Genomic DNA, 19,543 nt, shown 5'->3' with positions numbered 1-19,543 from the left:
ATGAGATGGAAACTAATATTCTCAAGTTGTGTATTTCAATTGTTACAAAATATACAAATTGTAATTTTGTATCTTTTTCAAGTTAATTTGTTTGAATAGTTTCAAAAATTATTATGAACTTTTGATTTTCGATTTCCTACTGAATAACGATCCTTAATATCCTGCCTTTTTACTTACGGAAAAAGTCCTTTATACGCTTGACTCGTGCATGCGAGCTATGTGAGTGAGATGAGCTGTGCCTTCAGTCTTGGAGGATAGAATAAAGTAAACTCCTTTCCCTACTTCCTCTAGAGACTCAGACAAAAAGCTAAACGTTACCTAGCAACCAGAAGAAAGACGATATAAACAATAGGTCTAAACCTCTTCATGTATCAACTTTTCCACAAAAAAGAGAATTTATATTAGATATTATAAACGGAAAACGAAGTAAATTACAATTCCATCGAAAACCTACTTTTTTATAGGAGATAGAGCAAATCTCTACGCACTGAAACGACAAAGGACAAAGAACAAAGATCTAATCCGGCTTGACGAAAGTTATTCTTTCTGAGCCCAACTTATTTTTCGGGCTTCTGTCACATTCAATCTATAATACAGGGTGATTCGTTTGGGAAGATATAGAATAAATACGTGATAAAGTGAGAACTGTTGCTATTTATTGTTAAATAATTTGTAAATGCATTCTTGAAGAATGGGAGTTTTGTCCAAATTATACCTCAACGTGTCCACCATTGCGAACAAGACACAGTTCATATCTTGAGGCTAATTCCTCCCATGTGTGGTATATCTCAGGTGTAACTGTCTCAAACCTGAGAAAATCTACGCTTTGAGATCATGGGTCGCTGTGCATACACATCATTCTTCACGATATCCCAGAGAAAGAAATCGGGTGGTATCAGGTCTGAGGAATTTAGAGATCATCCAGATAATCACGGAAGTTTGTTGCCCAATGAGGTGGTACACCATTCTGTTGAAACACGATACCCATGTGTTTTCCTGTTGCAGTTGTGATTCGAAAATGTTTTTAACATGTCCAAGTATGGTCCTGATCGAACTGTTTCATCTGCTAAGATAAACGGCTCATGCAGATTATAGTGACTTACCGCACACATTAACTTTAGGACTAGCCCGTTCCAGTTCATATGAGACATGCCGATTTTTCACGTCCCCATATGATTGCATTAAGGGTATTCACTCGTTCACTGACATGAAAGACACATTTCGCTCGTTGTACAGAAAACGGAATTTTGTTTATTCGGTCGTTGCTGAGTGCCTTCTTTCCTTTCTTTTGCGGTAACAATGATACAAAACTCCCGTGCTTCAGTAGAGGAGAAGGTGGAAATGTGGGCTACCATTTTGTTTTCCTCTAAATAATGTAAATTGGTGTGACATATTGCTTGGAAATCTTTATTGGCATACAAAGTAATTAATCATATACAATTTTTCCAATCTTAAAGGTCAGTAGTTGCAATAGATATTTGCACATAATTACTTTTTTAAAGAAAGACGAACTACTCCTCTATAGGTAGTGGGGTCTAAATATGAGCTACCACAAAAATTTGAAAATAAAATTGGAAAAAACAAAGAAACATAGGAGGAAACCTGTGTCACATCACTGGCAATATTCTGTAACAAATAACGCAAATCACGATAGTGAAAATACAGGATGTGTTAACGTGCTGGTAATATGGGCTACCTATCCCATATTTGACACATAGCCGTAGCCCATATTAGCAGCATCGACTCATGAAGGTTTCTAAGATTATGTATGTCAATTGTTGTTCTAAATAAATATTACTCTTATATCATGTGACAGAGCTATTCTTAAACAGTGCAACACAACAAGCGTGATTTCTAAACACGAAATTTATTTTCTTCAATAAAATTGAGACTATATACCTGCAAAAACTTTGAAATTGATGAAAAACACAAAGAACAGACCACATCCACACCACAAAGGCAACTGATTTGTCTCTCTGCGCACGCAGACTGATAGACACGAGATGTACTTTTAGAGCTTTTTCACTAGTTAACAACACCATATATAGTAAAAAACGAGGTAGCCCATATTACCACTCCTAGCCCATATTTCCACCTTCTCCTCTATCACATTGGAAATGAAATGAATTCTATAGCACATCTATTATATAATTTATAGTAATTTTATTTTATGTCTTCACGTACGAATCAGACTGTTAGAATGAGTAAAGGGAATTTATATTTAAAATCATTCACTTTTCTTGCATTATCTTCTTTCGGTTTTATCTTTATTTCTTTCTTAATGTTCTTATAAGTAGACCTAGGAAGTTGGTACCAAAACTGTTAAGTTGTGTGAGCTTGGACTATATCTCTATAGAATGAAAAGTAATAGCGCAACTCCCAATATCAGTGAACCATAACGACAAACATGTACAGCCGGGTAGAACCATAACGACAAACATGTACAGCCGGGTAGTTACCAAACATGTGATCCAATCGTTCACACCCTTAGAATTAACGAATAATATAAAAACAATAATTTGTAATAATAAACTTTGTAAATCCCAAACTAAAATAATTTGCCCATACATATAAAAATAACATACAGAGGATATAATATGATTCTAGCCTCATTATAACAAGTAACAATGAACATTTTCATTTTGTCAAAAGAAATACTCCTAAATGTAAATTATAAAAATATCTTCACGATGAGTTGCCAGACCTAACGCGTTGCAAATATTTAATGCAACGTATTCCACTGTATTTATTTTTGTTTTTTGCTTCTTATTTGTATTGTGTAATCATGTATATCGTGTTTATTTATCACTTACCACCAATATGTATCCCACTGTGTTGTTTTTTATTATTTTTTATTATCAATCTTATTTCTTATTGTGTACATTTTATTCAATTGTCGGTTTCTGGTTTAATTATGTGAATCCTACTTACTTGTAATCTAATACTAATATGTATTCCAATGTGTTTATTTTTATTTTTATTTTTACTGTGTACATTTTTTAATCAATTATCGGCTTCTGTTTTTGTGTGAATCGTATTTGATTCAAATACATTAATATGTATTCCACTATGTTTATTTTTATTTTATGAGGTAAATTTTTTATGTAAATACCTCTTTTGATCTCATTATGTACCTAAATCGTATCAGCATGTAATTACTTAAATTCGATCCAGATGTATGTTTAACTATGTAAGCCAGCTTTAATCCTGGTTGAGGTAAGAGAAAGGACTTACGGCCTTAAATCTTCCAGGTTAAATAAAGCCATTGTTATTATTATTATTATTATTATTATTATTATTATTATTATTATTATCATCATCATCATTATTATTATTAGTTCAGAAAAAAAAACAATATTGGTACTCTGAAAATATTCGTTCTACGTCACAAGTCGTTACTAGAGCAAATCTGAAATATGATACAGTATATCTTACTTACATCAGATAAACAACTACTTTGTGAATGTAATATGTATCTCGTATGTGACACATAAAATTAAACTCACAATTCCGAGAAAATTTTTCATTTCTATTCTAATGACAGCTAGGAAGCTCGTATCGTAATTCCGATGTTGAACTTGGACAGTAACGCAACCGAATGCATAGCAGCACGAGACGTCAACATTTAACGAAGAATAATCCGGGAAAAAATAAACGCGTTACACACTTCTGTATGCATAATTATTTAATAAAGATGAGTTTACTTTTTTGGAATCATGCATAATATTAACATTACGTAAATAATACAATAATAACAGAATAGCTCATTTTGTTCAGAATCTAAAATATTAATATAAATTAGCAATATTCTTCAAACTATTCACGACTGTACACAGCTTGACAGAATGCCACTATGCGTTGTTTATGTGAACATATTTTGTATGGTCTGTAGCGAGCGGGAGCGTACTCAACTGAAATATACTCTTTTGCTACGAACTTCCTACCTATATTTATAAGTTTATTTCCTTAATTTTTATTTCCTTCTTTCATATCTATCTTCCTCTTCTCATTATTACTTACTTCTTCTAATTTAATTCCTTCTTTCCTCCGTCTCTGCTTTTCGTTCCTGTTCATCTCCTTCCTTTCTTTATTCATCCCCTATTTTGTCTCTTTTCACGATTGATTGCAGTATCGAGTAGGGTACTACGTCAGAGTAACGTCGTTACAACGAACGTCCGTCACGAACATAATCTCAATTAATCTGTAATTGTTGTGGCTAAGCCTCTACTTCGACGAAGTGTGGAATAAAATTTGCGTAGTTAAACTGTAAAAGAAAAAAACAGCATGGCGGCTGTGGGATGATGGATTCATGTGAGTCCGTGCATGTGTGTGGGATCGCAGCCTCATCAATCATGGACCACCGTTGTCCAGTCGCCTCCACATGTGTGTAATGTAGAGACAACGGTCTGGCTCAAACTGTCATCATTAAGAATTATCCACAACGCAACGGCGACGCCCATTTTAGTATTATATTATATTAATTCATCATGCAAGTCATCTAAACAACTATCATAATATCAACTATTATTATTCGGTTGACAAAGAGCGTTCATGTTTTAGTGGAATTATATTAGACCTTCCTGTTTTCTAGTTTAAATTGTTTACATTTCACGTACGATAATAACAGTAAAAAAGTATAATGGTCATGATCATATACAGATTGTAAGAGGTATAAGTGCCATTATTTTAACTAATGATTATCCATGTCATAAGGAAGAAAATATGTCCTTACAATTTTTTTTCTAATTGCAATATTTATATAATTATTAAAGTTCACAATATTGCATCGTTGCTGGATGGGGAGGAGTAGGTTTATAAATACACAGTACAGCTCAAGCGGGTACAGACATACCGGTACATAAGCTCTGTTCTAATGCAGGAACGGTCCAAGATAATACTGTTGTTTACATAAGACAAGTAGCAAATACAAACTTTCAATCTCATTAATAGAACATTATGGTAAATTTACATTCTATGTAAAAATATTGTTCATTTTTATTGTATGTCTAAAAAATAAACATTAATGGTTTTGTGCACAGAATCACTCGAAATTTTTCTAATGCAAAATTTTAATCTCTCCCGCTTCCGTAAAACAGTACTATTTTTAAACAAATTTCTGGTTGTGTGGTTTTCGAAACTGGGTAAGAGACTCCTAGTTTCTAAAAATCGTTCAGAAACTGCTACAAAAGTTCGCCGATTAGGTAACCTTCTTTGAGGAAAGCGGTGGCGGTACATCCTTCTTGTCTCATTTGAATTACGACGACTTTCTCCATAAATTAATAACATAGGCTATTATGATATTTCTAAACTGTAAATAACATTGTAAGTTGTTTATCGAATATCCTGTACTGAACTGTCATCCGCTCTGCAGTAGACCTATGGACAGGGAGCTTGAACTCAACCGACTCGTCCTTACGTCTGTTCAGAGTATTGCCTGCTGAACACGTTGCCACGTCTCTCACGCTAGAATATTAACAAATTTAAGCATGCATTTTTATTTAATTTCACGGAAACGTAATAGAACACATAAATATGTATTTAAACTAATATTAACTCTTTGCTAGATATACCTACTGATGTAATTGATTTTGTAATTTTACTAACGATATAAAAAACATAACGCAAATAAAATAAGAAAAGAATTTTTTTCTGGGGAAACTATCAAGTTTTGACTCTATGTTGTATGGACATTTTTTGATCCTGTAAACCGTCCCCGACGACTGTAAAAGGGATGGTACTTTTACCCCTTACACTCTGTATATCCTCACCGGTATCATCACACACACTAATTATACTTTTTTTTTTCCCTTCAGTTCTTCAGTTTATTGATTTCGCTTTCTTTCTCGCTTGCTTCTTTCTCTCACTCTTTCATTTCTCTTTTTCTACATGACTACGTCCTTAGGTACAAACGGAAAAAGTCACATTTTATGTGTAAGTTCATTCAGTGATAGATGTGGCTAACAGAGCAACTGTAGTACCTAGAATTGATGTCGAACTATGTAACTGGAGGTAATTTCATGTACTGGATAACTGGAGGTAATTTCATGTACTGGAGAAACAAAAACATTGGATGAATCCGTATCATACAAGGGGGGATCATCAAAAACAAATAAAAGCATAAGACTAGTCCACCTCATACGAGGGGAGCACTGTAAAAATGGAAGAGACATCAACCAGTACTGCTGCTTCGTCATGGAGGCGAGCAGGTCACGAACAGATACATGAATGTCTATTGCAAGCGAAAATTCCTTAAATTTGCTAGGCATATAAATCCAATTTAATGCATGAATTTTGTTACATACTTCAGCTATCATAGAACCAGATTAACAGTTAAAAATAAACCAAATAATGTGTGATGATGGATCAAGTTATTATAAACTACAAATTAATCAAACAGTTTTTTGTTAAATACAACATGAGCTATTCGCTCTGGACATCTGCAAGGTTCCTTCACTTCCATTCTATATAGGACTACACCTCAAAATTAAATTATGTAAGGAGCTTAATTTTCCTGCTAGTTCTTAAAATAATATAACATTGGTCAACAAAATTAAATGTAGTTTTTGTTAAAAGATAACGAATGGGTGATTCTTATAACGGTTTTCGTGCTCATTTCAGATCTGTTTTCAAAATTTTTATATCAACCAGGGATTTTTGAGTAATTATATGCAATGTACTTCAGACTTTTCCAGTATTGATCCTTGTAACATTTTACCTAAAATCACATTTATTTACCTAAAATGTGTATGAAATAGATTTTAGGCTATACTTCGCTTGAGAAACATCTCTTTTGAATGTCCAGCAGTAGTCTGACAGAATATTTGAGCTCCATTCTTTCCTGGTAGCGCCTTTCCATTTCAGAAAAAAATCTTTGTGAAAATGCTCCCCATGTTCGTCGCTCACTACCTACCCGAAGGTTTTGAGGAAAGAAAAAATAAATGAAAATCCAAGATGTTACTTTGAGAGATATGACACCCCATCATGTTATAGTTCTGAATCATCTCGCTGACAAGTTCTCTGTAATCTTCTGATCTGTGGTTCCTAGAAAGTAACGTTCCTTCTGTTGAAAGTACCTTAAGTTCGCAGCATATCATTGGAACTGAAAACCCATATGACGGGATCCTTTTAGCCAACCAGTTAATAGAATCACATGGAACACAACAGATTTCCGGGGCCCAGTTCATGTCCTCATCTATTTTGCAATCAAAAGAACACTCATAAGCTCTTTTAACACTAGTATAGTAAAATTCAAAGTTAACTAATCACAAACGTAACAAAAATTGTTTATGCGATTTATACAGTATTCTGAATTATGTTTCACTTGATAAGATAATTTTAGCACATTTAAAATTAGTACAAAGAAAACAAAGGTTATGAAAATTGTTTCATGAATGTAAGTTCCAACTCAACTGAGAATTAATACTAATATTAATATGAATTTTGACAGGCAACAATGATCTAAAGTTATAGGTCAATTGTTAAAGCAATAACATGAAATATTTTAAACATCTTCTTTTCATTAGCATGTTAAGGACTGTAAGTAGCAATAAAAATAAATCATTTTTTTGAAATTGCAAAAAATGGTGGGTGGTAGAAAAATTCTGACTTCATTTTTGGAATCAGCAGATGAAATTAAATACGAAATGGAAGAAAATGTACATTTAAAAAAATCACTGTTGACCAGTGTAATCTTTAAAATGGGTCATTATAATAGTCTTTCTGTGGTCAGTTATGATGAAAACATAGCAACATAGTTACAGACATGGAAATTCTACACATCCAACAGAAAAATCAGGAACTAAACACACTAGAACAATACGAAATATACAGATACACAAAAACACACAACAAATCTCAACACACAACTGAATTTCAACACACACACACACACACACTATTTGACTCCACACTACACAACACAAACGCACCCCCAACAGGTTGAAGACACCAGAAGACGCAAGGATGACAGCAGTTCTGAAGATGGCTCCCAAGCAGAAACTAGTTAACTAGGTATTTATAAACTTAGTTCAATATTAACACGTGAAAGTAATCATCATACATTGTATTCCTAAGTGACATAGTGTTAAAAGTTGTATAATCAAGATTACATCTTCAAGAAATTAAATCACAACATCGCATACAGAACAAATAACACTCTACAAAAACATCTCAACACACAAAAAACACAAACAAACAAACAAACAAATACAACCACACAGGCTATACAAACTCAAATGTAACACATGCAACAACTTCTACATAGGACAGACAAGCAGATCATTTCAAACACGCTACAAAGAACACATCACAGCCATAACAAAATTACAAAATACCTCCACATATGCAGAACACACCACAAATGCTAACCACACCTACAGAGACATCAACACAGATATGGAAATACTACAAATCCAACCAAAAAGCCAGAATCTAAACACACAAGAACAATATGAAATATACAGACACACAAAAACACACCCCAATGAAATTCTCAACACACAACTCAATTTCAGAACACACACTCTCTGACTCCACTATACACCACACAAACACACCCTCACAGGAACAAAACAAGAGGCACCAAGACCAGCAATGACCAGTTCTGAAGATGACCCATAATTGGTCGAAACATGTAAACCAGGTACGTTAGAATTTAACACAAGAAAGTCATATCATGCATATTCCGAATTGATACAGTGTTAAAAGTTGTGTAATCAAGATGAATAATTTTTAATTTGATTATCAAAAACAAGTCAAATTAAAATTAATATTTTCTGTAAAAATACATTAAATTCTTTACAAACAAGCTATAATAATAGTCCACTTTTAACGTACTTGGGTTTAAAAAGTCTACACAAAATTTCAGCTTCCTAACATAATCTGTTCTTTGAAATTGTTATAAGAATATGTTTTCACATAGTGTGTATTAACAAATTTAATGATTTGTTCAATGCGTTCACTTAAAAATGAATAGTCCCTAACAAAAGAATTTAAAATTGTAAAAATTTCATGCAATAATAATTTATCAACCAGCTGACTCACGTTACGCTGTCTATACGGTCACAAAATCCTCTCCAATAATGTCAGTGTTGGTGAATAATCCCCATGTGGTTTAACGGACCGAAAAGCTGAATTATTGGCAGAGAATTGTAAATATGTGTTATATTTTGTATGGGAATATAAATTACAGAATATACAGTGTGCGAAGGATGACATTTCAGGTAAATTTAGATGCATGAATATAAGTGAAGAATGTGATTAAAGTTTGGATGTTTTTCAAGATTGTTGCGCGCTGCCAGCGTAATTAATTTGATACACACGACAGACTTTATACAAGGACGGATAATGACATGAACTTTGCTCAAATTATTCTGACCTCAACTTGGAGGATATCCAAGTGCATAGAAAAAGGACTAAACAGTTTAATCATGTGTTATAACGTACAGCTTTCTGACAGACATTTACTTTGTCCTTGTCCTTCTTATTAGGATGAATGCATTTCTGTTAAATTGGGACACCGGAACGCTGTGTTACATAAACATGCGTTTCTCCTGTTTGCATGAGAGTTAAAAATTAAGAAAAACAAAGCGATAGTTTTCACTTCTATAATAACACAATAAAATATATTATTATATTCTATTTCACAATAGCGCTCAAAATTAAAAAAAAAATAACAGAAGATGTTTTCACTTTCGTGAGACCATACAAGACATCGTGAGTGACGTTTAATCTAGTTATCGTACTCAGTTATTCGCTGTGTTCCTTTGCGTAAGTGGGAACAACTGGATAATACGCACGGCACACCAACTTCGGTAATCTAGTCACCGGGCCGTACCAAGCCGTGTCAAACAAAAGACAATCGAAATGGTGGTAGTAAAATTCGCGACTATATTCTTAAATAATTCACTCCATTAGTAAAGTGCAAGGGTTATGCAGTAGAACGGCGGTGTTTTGAATGCACAGGAAGAAAATACAGATGTAGTAAGATCTTAAAATACGTTAGCACAACGAAATAAAGGGGGGAAAAAGATGTGTTTGAGGGAATATCATTCAAATGAAGGAAAGTAAATTTCCGATTAATGTTCGCCAAAGCATTAAGTACGTAATTATGAACGCGTTGTCGTTTGATTTGTGGTCTAGAGAAAATAATGTAGGTGTCCCTGATATGGCCATTCTAAGGTTTGAGAATTTTTCTAGCTGCCATTTTGAAAAAAAATGTAAACCACTTTTTTCTTACTCGTTCTCAGTCTAATGGACTTTCTTAGAACAATTTCCTTTCCCCATAAAAATAGCTTTAATTGTCCAAAAAGTCCCAAATTCCAAAGATCTACCTACATGTGCACATGATATGGCCACCCTTGTTCCATGTTCTACAAATCGTGATTGTTTTCAGTTTGATAGCGCAGTTGTGCTAAAATTAAATAATTTTGGTGTAAAATGAATAAATATGACACTTAATAATGTTTTTATAATTCAGAAGTGTAGTCAAAACAGGTATTTCCATAAAAAATTAAGTTGTTTTTCTTAAAATACAAAACTTTTGTGTAATCCCAGCTATAAGGCATGTAAATTTGTCAGGTGAAAAAATAAAAGTGAAATGAACTTGATATGGCCATGGTGCATTTGATATGGCCATATCAGGAGCCGGTAAGCTTTCACGAAAATCGTTTGATCATGAACAACTCGTAAAAGATACGCCATCAACGACAACACCAATCAACAGAACATTAAAAACTGAATGGAGTACGACGGTTTCCATGAAACAAGTAGGCTATTTGAAAAACATGCATAAAACAAAGGAGACTTACCAGAGATAAATAAGAAGAGGTCACATGAAAACCGCAAAATAGGCAACTGACGCCATATTGCTCAACCTGACTGGATGAAAAACGATCAAGTGACATACCAGGATGTCCTTTCACTGGATGCTGCTGCAATTCAGCGGATTTTTTGGTTAACTAACTCAAAATAGGGGGGTTGCCATATCAGGAACACGGCCATAACAGGAGCACCCACCTTACGTCTTTTACGAAGAACACTTTTAGCGGCCATGAAATTATTCACCGCTTTCATCATATTATTGTTTATCAATATTACTAAACAAAAACTATCATAAGGGCCATGACCGATAGGATCATTTTGGCTATCTGCGCATGCGTGGAGTTGGTTACTAAAAACCTGAATTTACCAAACCTAACTTTCGTATAATATGCAAGATGTGTAACCGGAGCAAGAAGGGCTCTTCTTGATTTGATCTGGAATGTACACAGAAATAGATTCAAGTAAGGATCACGCTGCCACTGGAAATGTCCGCGCATGCGCCACAGCAAAACTGTTCCGGTCGCGAGTCCCTCATCTAAACCACGTAGATCTACTTGCAATATTTACATAAATACACCTTTTCGTTAACAGCGGTGCTATCTCTCAGTAATGTTCAAAACGAAGGAAGTAGAGAGAAAAAAAATTATCCCTCTAACGACGACACAGAACAACGTTATGACTCATGTCCTTATGTTGCCGACATTGTGTATTTAGTTCAATTTGGTAGCAACCGTAACGGCACGGTTCGAAGCTACCGTAGCAAATTCCCCAGTTTAACACATAAGTGCTTGGAATTAAATAAGTTTTTGTTCGACCATGCTATAATAAGTTAATTACGTGTGACGTAACTGTATCTTAATAACATACATTAAAGTATACCTACTGCTATTCATTATGTTATTCCAACTATCGATTTCCAACTAAGCATATGCGATATTTATTAATATCGTATGCGCAACAACCCGCAAGCCTTGAAAGCAGCAATCCAAAATTGCAAGGGCAAGTTCTGAAAGTGACATTGATTTCGAATCAAACAAAATATTAAACTCAATTGATGAACAAAACACTCAAATAAACATTAACCCAACTTAAAACATTCCACTGGGGGCCATCCCCTAGATAAATTTCAGAATCTGCACGATTAACAACATGTCTTTAAAATGAAATAAATTCTGTTCATGTTAATTTTAATATTCCGATAAATGGAATTCATTTCCTGTGTTTTACTGTGCAAAAAAATCAATAAATACTGCGTAGATGCAAAAATGCTTCGTGACTGCCATATGTTGGACTAGTCGGGAACATGCTGAAAATACACTCATAGTCACAGTTTCATTATCATAAAGTAACAATATATTTGTAAAACCTCAAAACTTAGACATTTAATTAAGGTTGAACAAAAACACCTGGTATGCATCTTGCCTATAACTATAAGACGGTCTTAATTACTACCATTATATGCCCTTTGCATATTATACTATTAAAATAATTTCGAGTTTTTCATAATTCACTTTATAAAAGTCCCGTTTAATTTACACTAATCCAATCATATTTCTTCTCTCTTTCCACTCATGAGCCCACAGAATTAATGAAAGAAGTGAAAAGGCAATTCCATAGTTCCGAGATTGTTAAATGTAATATCATCAACATAATATTCGCTGTAATGTTTACTCCAAGAAGAAGAGAATTATTATTAACCGACTGCAACCCCTCTTAAGGAGAGAGGACGAAATTTTATGGTGAAAAATGAGTAAATTAAAAATATCTTTAAAATACCCTATGATATGTCTGGAATGCATTGAATAACATTTTGTGAGTATTTGTGCCCTTATCGGATGTTGAGACGCCATTTTTAATCTTCCTGCGCTATGGATCTTTAAATCACACTCCCCCTTTTATTGTTATCTCCGGTAACTTCATTTTTTTGCTACATTGCGAGACAAAACTAGATATAATTTCTGAACTATTAAAGATACTTGCATGAAATTTAGAACACACATTCTCTAGAGTATTAGGAAACTTTTCTCTGTAACAGAAGTTTGCTAATTGACTTCATTTTAAAAATATGTCTGTCTGCTTTCAAAAAAGGAAATCAAAAAAGTGTTATTAAAGTTTAATTGTTTATTTGACAAATGTAGGGACTAATATCAAAATTCTGTTATAGACAGTTTGTCAAGCATGCTTAAGTATATTGAAAAAACTGATTGAATCTATCTTTAAAAATGGCTTAGATATATCAATTTTAGTAAAATCCTGCTTTGAGCATATTTTTTTCAAATCTGCCCTCCCCCCCAAATTTTTGAACATATTTATATTTGTTTTTTTTCATTACTGTAAATTCATTCCTAATATCAGATGATAATAATAATTAATATAATATAATTTTTTGTATTTATATTTGGTTGAGTTGTTAGAGCCATGAGCTCTCTACATACAAAAAATTAATATTTTACACCAAATAGGAAAAAAGTTTAAAAAAATACCGTCCTCTTCCCTTAAATTCATAATGCTGACTAAAGAATACAGTGAATTCTAGCGTAGACATCATAACCAAAAGCTTTCTTGGTTAGTAAAAAATTGTCTAAAAGGAAAGTAAAGAATTTCAGTTTCTTATTTTGTTCTTCATATTGCTCTTTTTGAAAATCAAGAGATAAATTTTTCAACTGGAATATTTTTATCGTTGGCTAAATTGAGAGTCTATATTTATAGAAATCTGAGATAATAAATTATTAACTTTTGTAAAGATTTTTTTCCTTTACTATTTTTATTATTATTAGTATTATTATTATATTATTATTTACATTTTCAATATGGCACTTTTTAATTTTTTCACTGAAGCTGAAAATATCCCCTTAATCATTTATTCATATTTTCAGCCAGTCTCCCAATTTGTACTGTGTGTAGTGAGTAACAGTTATGGATGTTTGATTTCAACTGCGTAAATTCCGTATCCATCAGTTTTGTTAATAAACCAATTTTAAAACACGAAGTTTCGTCTTCACCCGACAAATTTTGTACTTCTTGTATGTGAAACGATTTCAATATAGAATGCTATAATTTCGATTATATAACTGTCAAACTGTGATTTAAAATCGGCAGCCCGCAGAGCAATTTCGATACATTCGCATAGCATGACTGCACCAACGCATTCGCATCGATATGGGTGAGAGAACTCAAAACAAACTCGTCCGGAACTGAACTCGTCAGCTTCTGATTCTATCATCATGATTATGTTATTCACGTCATACCACGTTGTAGTACTTCATCAAAAATTCGACATTTCTGGCATAAATACATGAGCTAGGTAAATACTGCCATGCTTCGATGATAAAACTATTTCTTGTATATTGAAGAAGTGATAGAATTTTTGGTTGCAAAAGCAGTGAGCCACATTGGAATCTCGCAAATGGAGTGGAGATTTACTATAATTCGAGAAGAAATGGAAGTATCATCCATATTTAAGTTTCTCTTACATTGTATTATTCGTAGATTCCTGTCATTCTGTCCATATGTTTCGGAAACGGACCTTTGTACTTGTGAATGTCTAGTGTTGGTTAATAATGTAAAAAAGGATGCGAGTCTCAGGCGTACCTCAAGCGATGGCGCGTTAGCCCTGGGGTTCCACCCTGTGTGTCGCGCAGCCCCATGGAGTGTATCGCGAAATTTTGGAATTGAAGAATAAATTTTATGCCATCCAGAAAGTCTCTTTACAAAGCTTTTTTTTTATTTAGAACGAAGTCTTTGATATTGTACATATACTTGTGTGAATCAGCATTCTCTACCATGAAAATAGTGAAATCTAAACAAAGGAACAGACTGCTACATTTGGAAGATCATTTAGGCCCTACATGTTGGCCTGTCAACCATAAGGCCACGTATAGATAAACTGTGCAGCCAACCAAGCGCAGACTTCACATTAATTTAAATAGGCGAGTTTTAAAAAACGGTAATAAAAATATTTCATCGGACATCCAGCATAGATAGGTTGGGATTTTTGACACATAGAGTATATCTGTTTTTTTTCTAATGCCACTCAAGCTGCCAGTTGTTTTTCTTTAGAATTTTCGATTGCGTGTTAACATCGACCTATCTACAATACTACATAGAAGTTGTTATCGGTGGTTTCTTCTGGCAGAACGTGCTGGAACGGCGTTCCGGCCGGCACCTTTTGATGCATTTTTATCATGAATGCCGAAATATGTGTGAATAACTATGTTTTAATGTATTTTTTTTTAATTCCGCTTAGATCTTGAAAGTTTTATTTGGACTAAAAGGAGGCTAAAAACAACAAAATTCTCGTGCAGTGAACAGTAATAATCTCCCCGTGCGCTATAAAACATTCTACACAGAATTCCACCACCTTTTTCTCCAGAAGAAAAGCGCTGGTAGTTGTTGTTCTTAATATTATTATTGTTGTTATTAATATTATTATTATTATTATTATTATTATTATTATTAAAAACAAATAAGTGTGCCGCGATATCGCAAGCGTTCAGTAAAGTGCGTCGTCAGTCAAAAAAGGTTGGGAACCACTGCGTTAGCCTATGACACGATGCTACGCTCGGACATGGGTTGAAACACTGTTTGGGATTATTACCTAATTTGAATTTTTTTCAGTATTTTCTCCAAATGTAAGGCGAATATCACATAATACCACGGGGGATCCTCGGACTCATCTCCTCAAATACTATCTGGTCTTCAACAATTCCATCGACGTTAGATAACCTCACAATTTACAGAGCATTAGAGAGCCAATTAAAGGCGTGACGCCAACCCAGCTAGTATGAGAGCTATAGTCTGAAAAGTATAAGTATAAATTTTAAGTTTAATAGCATCGAGATAGTAACCTCTGTAATGTCTATTTCAGGCTGAGAATTACTGACCGACTGCAACTCCTTTAAGTTTATAATGTCCTAACTAAAGGATAGAGCGAGATTTAGATCCAAGCCCTAGGGCTGGATTTTTCAGAAATGTGTTTTAACCCAGTGGTTCCCAAACTTTTTTGACTAACGACACACCTTACTGAACGCCCACTATGTCGCGATGCACTTATTTGTTTTTAATAATAATAATAATAATAATAATAATAATAATAATAATAATAATAATAATAATAATAATATAATAACATCCAGTGCTTTTCTTGTGAAGAAAAAGGTGGTGGAACTCTGTGTAGAATATTTTGCAGCGATCGGGAAGATGATTACTGTCCACTGTACGGGAATTTTGTGTTTTTAAGCTCCTTTTCATCCAACTAAGACTTTCAAGGTCTAAGAGGAATTCAAAGAAAAATGATATTAAATCTAGTTATTCACGCATATTTCACTTTCGTGATGAAAAATTCAAGAAAAATGTGCGGGAACGCCGTTCAAGCGCGTTCCGCCAGAAATAAAGCACTAATAACAACACTTCTTTGTAATGACGGACATCCAGTGTTGTAAATAGTTCGATGATAACACACAATCGAATATTCTAAAAAAAAAAAAATAAATAAATAAATAAAATAAATAAATAAAAACCAAGCAGCAACTTGAGTGGCATTAGTCATTAGAAAAAAAAAACAAAGTTATGTGTCAAAAACTCAACCTATCTATGCTGGATGTTCGATAAAAGACTTTTATTATCGTTTTTCAAAACTAACCAATTTAAATTAATGTGAAGTCTGCGCTTGGTGGGTTGCACAGAATTTCCCTATACGAGGGCCTATGGTTGACATACCAACAAGTAAATCATCCTCAAGATGCAGCAGTTTGTTCCTTTGTTTAGATTTCACTATTTTCATGGTAGAAAATACTGATTCAAACAATTATGACGTTAAAAACGTCAGTTATAAATATTTATATAGTTTATTTCGGCACCATCGACTGATTTGACAAAACATTTCCGCATATAAGACACTCGAGATTTTGTTTATATTCATCGCCACGCCACGTAAAACCATTGCAAATATTCATCACTATATTTACAAAACGCGGTATGTTTTTATGAATCCTGAAGGAAATTTTCGCTCACATTATTTGAATTAGCACTGCTGTTATCTAACACAGAACTTGATTCAGATTGATTGTTTGTCATCTTCGAATTAAAAATAATAATAATAATAATAATAATAATAATAATAATAATAATAATAATAATAATAATAATAATAATGGTTTATTTTAACTGGCAGAGTTAAGGTCATTCGGCCTTCTCTTCCACTCAACCAGTATGATAAAAAATTACTACAATGCTATGAATATAACATAATTAATACAATACAATACAATACAATACAATACAATACAATTCAAAGCAATACAATACTACAAATACAAGACAATATAATACATAATTAATATAATACAATGACAATTCTTTTCGTCTTCACAACACCAATAAAATAATTATGTAATAATAATAATAATAATAATAATAATAGTTATATCTAAATTAAATTAAATTATTAAGCTCGATCACAAGTATAATTTCAATTTGACTGCGCACGTAAGAAATCGTTTAGCCTTTTCTTGAAAGTGGTTATTGTCTGGCAGCCCCTAATCTTCTGTCCATGATAAAAAATTATAAAATAGCCGCATTATCAACCGCTCACACGTACCTATATACTGAAACTGTCAATATGTTCCGACGATTCTAGACTCTGTTTATTACTAAGTGGGAAGAGTGAACGAATTACTAAGCATTATTGCAGTGTTCACTTTCATTAAAGTTATCGCCAGGCAGAAAAATTAAACTGAGCTTTGTTGCAGGTGTTCACGTTTCTTTGGTAAAGTCTGTCTCAAAATAAAATGTACCATATCAAAGTCTTCGTTGTAAATAAAAAATACGTTGTAAAGAGCCTTTCTGGATGGCGTACAATTTAATGTTCAATTTCAAAATTTCGCGACACACTCCATGGGGTTGCGCGACACATCGATTGGGAACCCCTGTTTTAACCTGGAACTCCTCATCCTGGTTGTATATTAATTTTTATCTATAATCCCTAATTATTTCTTGTATTTTTTATTTTCCTCTGATTTCATTATTTTGTTCTCATCAGTTGTTTATGTTTATACTCTGTCAAAATTCCTGTGCAACTTTATTTACTTTGTTTATAATTATTATTATTCTGTCTTCTATTCTATTTCAAAATCCAAGTTTCACTTTCATGCAGTAAAATTTTCACTGACGCAGTCTTGTAAAATTTTAAAAATATATCTGCCCGGAGTTTATTATTATTATTATTATTATTATTATTATTATTATTATTATTATTATTATTATTATTATTATTATTGAGAGATGCAACTGTAGTATTGAAATAATTGCATGTTTCTAGTTGTTGAGTTACTACCTTTCGAAAGAACGCACATTCTTACGCAATTCTCTTTATAGCCAAGATATTTTTCCAGTAGTATTTATCAAAACTCACACGTTAGTACGAATTCCTCAACTGATAATGATAGAAACATTACTTTATTTTACGAAAGTATGGAATGATAGGTTTCCTGATAACAGAACTGACATTGGATGTAGGCTACGATTTGCTACATTCAATGCGAAAAAAATTTTCCTCACACGACAGTCTTCTTTACTAAATGAAATATGAAACATTTCACATTTATATGAAGGACTGAGAATTAGAACAGTTTATCCACCAATTTAAATAAAATTACAAAACACATAACGATTTCAATCATATATTATTACGATGTACCGAAGTACATATTATGATATTTCCGTGCAGAAATTCTGCGTCATCATATGATGGAACAGAGAAAAATTCTCTCAGGCACCAGGATTTGAACCCGGGTTTTCAGCTCTACGTGCTGACGCTCTATCTACTATGCCACACCGGATTCTCATCCCGACGTCGGATTGAATCCTCTCAGTTTAAGTTCCACCTCTTGGGTTCCCTATCATGCTAAGAAAGTATCATGTTCTCTCTTATATCTTCCAGCAGCTTTTTTCAGGCAACAGTTCTGTTGAAGATATGTGGCGCTCAGTTCTAAAGTGGATCAAGTCCATGGCACATAGTTTTGAAATAATTTAACTTAAAGTTAACTTACTCTAGTGAATTATCTAATTTGGCTAGCAATAATTTTATTGTCCAACATTTCTTTAGAGATATCAACTTAAATATAGGAAATGATGTTTTAGCTGCAAAGTTTTCTGTTATTGTTGAATCATATCTCGAGAAAGAAAAAGTGGACTTGATCCATTTTAGCTCTGAATGTTTTTCATCATGAAGATGAATCAACTAGGCACAATGGCAAAATGTGTGAAAAATGGAATTGTTATTGGTTGTTTGCAAAAAAACCAACGAGTCTGTTCTTCCACAACTGAGCTCATCTTTAATCGACATAGAAGGACACATCGTCATCCGAGAGCATAATCATTTTGGTGGACCGTCGACCTTGTGACTGCTTTTATCCGCAAGTTTTTGAAGTGGTTTTTGGACCAGTGATTCCACTAGTTGGATGAATCATAAAAGATACATCATATCTGTTCTTCTTCGCTATGGTCTGCCCTTGGTGCTGTGTAAAGGGGGTCTTGGTGTCCCACAAATTTAGAAGCTGGCTTAAACATGCACACTTTCGAGAAATCTATCAGTGTGCTCAAAGAAGTTTAAACTGCAGAGTCCAACGTTCTAATCGCTCGCACCTCATTCACCTTATTTCCAAACACTTAACTGATTTGCCATCATCGATCTTCTTTCTGTTGACAAGTTTTTGGCAGATAA

The 19,543-nt window shown here is 33.4% G+C and overlaps 1 protein-coding gene across 1 annotated transcript in view; it reads right to left on the bottom strand.

The window, feature by feature from the left end:
* Positions 1-19,543, bottom strand: part of LOC138701838 (uncharacterized) — a 359,272-nt gene that overhangs the window by 307,567 nt on the left and 32,162 nt on the right. The window lies entirely within an intron of this gene.

The sequence above is a fragment of the Periplaneta americana genome, chromosome 1 (genome assembly GCF_040183065.1).
Source record: "Periplaneta americana isolate PAMFEO1 chromosome 1, P.americana_PAMFEO1_priV1, whole genome shotgun sequence".
NCBI classification, from domain to species: Eukaryota; Metazoa; Arthropoda; class Insecta; order Blattodea; family Blattidae; genus Periplaneta; species Periplaneta americana.
Note: the sequence above shows the minus strand (reverse complement) of the source record. Positions and strands in the feature narration are given on the sequence as shown.